The 3,456-nt window shown below is 39.1% G+C and overlaps 1 non-coding gene across 1 annotated transcript; it reads left to right on the top strand.

Annotated features, from left to right (window-relative positions):
* Nucleotides 1-683: 683 nt before the first annotated feature.
* On the top strand, nt 684-790 carry LOC124099276 (U6 spliceosomal RNA). The gene has a single exon (XR_006853909.1). It is a non-coding gene; the product is annotated as a U6 spliceosomal RNA (small nuclear RNA).
* The last annotated feature ends 2,666 nt before the right edge of the window (nt 791-3,456 follow it).

The raw sequence follows: 3,456 nt of genomic DNA, 5'->3' as shown, positions 1-3,456 counted from the left end.
AGAGTACAGGTCCCCACCTGAGCCCCATACCAGATCTTTGCACCTGGTACCTGTGTGTGAATAATTTTAAGAGGATCAATTTTCAATTCTTGGGCATCTATGAATTCCCTCTCCTAAAAATTGATTGGCTTAAAAACAACCCTTTGTTTTTCTTCCTTGCACCTTCAGGCAAAAGTTTTTTCCTTCTCCCATATTATAAAAATTGAACAACAAAAACTTACTTTGCAACAATATCCCAGGCATAATATCTTCAGGGCATCAAACAGGAAGACACCATAAACTCCCTTCTGGCTCATGAAGACATATGTCTATAAAAGTTTTAGTTTTATGGGCTGGGATGTAGCTCAGAGGTAGAGCACTTGCCCAGCATGTGTGAAGTCCTGAATTTTATCCCCAGAAAAACAACAACAATATAATTATTTTTCAAACTTTTAAACTATTTATATTATTATGGCAATTATTCTTTAACAATTATGATACCTTGATCCCGAATACAAATTTTAAACCCATATATTTTTGTCTCTTTTTAGTGCTGGGCCTTGAACATGCTAAGCATATAATCTATCATGATCTGGGACTGAGCTATAATACCAGCCGCTCCCCAAGCACACAGATACACATACATATACTTATCATGGAAACATATGTATGATCATAAAAGACAAGCACAAAATATTAAAGTGATGCTCGCTTTGGCAGCACATAAACTAAAATTGGAATAATTCAGAGAAGATTAGCATGGCCCCTGCACAAGGATGACACACAAATTTGTGAAGTGTTCCCATATTTTATATGGAAAGCAGTATGGAGATTTCTTGGGAAATTGGGAATGGAACCACCATTTGACCCAACTATCCCTCTCCTTGATGTATACCCAAAGGGCTTAAAAACAGCATACTACAGGGACACAGCCACATCAATGTTTATAGCAGCACAATTCACAATAGCTAGACTGTGGAACCAACCTAGATGCCCTTCAATAGATAAATGGATAAAAAAAATGTGGCATATATACACAATAAAATATTACTCAGCAATAAAAGAGAATAAAATCTTGACATTTGCAGGTAAATGGATGGAGTTGGAGAATATAATGCTAAGCGAAGTTAGCCAATCCCCCAAAACTAAATGCCGAATGTTTTCTCTGATATAAGGAGGCTGATTCATAGTGGGGTAGGGAGGGGAGCATGAGAGGAATAGACGAACTCTAGATAAGGCAGAGGGGTGGGAGGGAAAGAGAGGGAACATGGGGTTAGAAATGATGATGGAATGAGATGGACATTATTATCTAAAGTACATGTATGGAGACACGAATTGATGTGAATATACTTTGTATATAACCAAAGATATGAAAAATTGTGCTTTATCTGTGTAATAAGAATTATAATGCATTGTGCTGTCATATATAAATTAAAAATTAATTTTAAAAATATTAAAATGGGTTGGGGATATAGCTCAGTGGTAAAGCATCTGCCTTGCATGTGTGAGGCACTGGGTTCAATTCCTCAGCACCACATAAAGATAAATAAATAAATAAAGATGTGTGTCCATCTACAACTAAAGAAATATTTTTTAAAAATATTAAAACAAACAAGAATGGAAATACAATGTTGAGAGAGAAAAAAGAATTTCCTTCTATTAAAGAAATTTGTACTTGTATTGTTAAAATGGACAATGGAAGGCTACCCATGTAGCTCAGTGGTAGAGCACTTGCCTAGCATGAATGAGACCATGGGTTCAATCCCCAGTGCCATAAATAAATAAATAAATAAATAAATAAATAAATAAAATGGATGATGGTGGGTATTAAATCCTTCAATTGGACTCATTTAAAAGAGTTAGTGACAGTTATATTTTGAATTGTAGGATTTCACAATAGGCTGGAAGTCACATCTTTTGCAATTGCATTAGCTTACAGTGAAAAACTTTAGATCAACTGAGGAACATGGGTTGGGGTTACAAAGTTTTTCAAAATTATCTCAGAGGGTAGGTAGCCCAAAGGTCATGCATCCTTCCTTCAGTACATTTCTCATTCTCTGAAAACTGGTCATGTATACAAAGACGCCCCCCTCTCCATTAGCTTTCTCTGACTGCTGACCTTAACCATGGGGTTAGTGAACAGAGTTCTTGCAAAACTTTGTTCTACAGAGAATGAAGCAGGGGATAGGGTAGCTTATCTTTCAGGAGACCACACAGAAAATTTCCCACCCACTGGCAAAAAGAGCACCCAGGCGGTGGGCCCCTGAGCCAGTGCTGTGTTGTTCTCTTTGCAGGTGGCTTTGGATCCTAATCCCCTCAAGGCCAAGGATGCAATCATCATAGCATTGGTGCTTTCTCCCCATTGTCAGTGGTCGGGTTCACTACAGAGTAGCTCCCAAACCATAACGCCCCACAGGTGTACAGCAATGGATTCCCAGGGACTATTTGCAAGGTCTTTGAAGGACCCAATACCTTATGAATGCAGAGCGTTCCCTTTATTATCCGACTCCATTAGGTGTGTTTTCTTTTGTTCTCTACAAGCACGGGGCTTTAGCTTCTGGAATATTGAATTTCATTTGCTTCTCTTCTCCTTCCCTAGGCTACTGAAAATTGGTTGCTATCTTCAACTGCTCGCCCCACCCCCTGTTCTTCTCCCAGTCATGGTGAATTTGGATCTGCAAAAGCCTTGTATCAGCTTCAATTATTTTTTTAATAAAAGATAATATTGATCTTGGCGCCCAGGCTTGTCAGAAACGCTCCCCTTCGCTCTCCCTGAATGAAGGAGCTGCTCCTAATTACAGACCTCTCTCTTCTGCTGCTGCTTTCTCAGCCTGAGTTCAATGTGCTGTGAACATCTCTCCGTCGCCCTTTCTGGTTGTGTCCTGGGCATTATGCAGAATAACTCCATGCCTTCTCATCAAACTCGAGGATACTCTTGAAATATCTGTTTCCTTAAGCTTTTTTTTTGGGGGGGGCGGGGGGGATGGGGCTTAAACTGTTAGAATTATGCTTTCTGGAGGCTGGGCAGTTTAACAATAGGGTCCCAGGTCTCCGTTTGAATCCTAGCTAGTTAGCTCACCTACCAATTGAATGAACTTGTGGCCAATTAATTACCTCTTTGAATCTCACCTTTCCAATTTGGAAAGTGGGAATAATAACCCCTGCCTCACCCTGCCGTAAAGATCAACCAAGATAGTGCTTATGGAGTACTTAATTTAGTGTCTGACATCCAGCAAGTGCCAAATAAATTTTAAAAAGTAGCTATCCCTGTAGGAGTGGCCAACAGAACCGTCATGGCTTTACGGGGTTTCGATTCCTCTTAATGAAAAATATTCATGGAACTCTTCCCTGGACCAGCTCCTTTGTACTAGTATTTGACACATATAATTCTTTAATATTTAAAATTCTTGGCTGGAAATCTGTGATATGCCTTTCTCTTTCTTGCAGAAGAAATTTTTGTAAAACTCAAAAATTCGA

This window comes from Marmota monax, unplaced genomic scaffold (assembly GCF_021218885.2).
Source record: "Marmota monax isolate L192 unplaced genomic scaffold, Marmota_monax_Labrador192_F-V1.1 WCK01_AAM20220418_F8-fsc00011, whole genome shotgun sequence".
In the NCBI taxonomy this organism is placed as follows: domain Eukaryota; kingdom Metazoa; phylum Chordata; class Mammalia; order Rodentia; family Sciuridae; genus Marmota; species Marmota monax.
The sequence above is the reverse complement of the archived record's forward strand: the minus strand, read 5'-3'. Positions and strand labels throughout refer to the sequence as shown.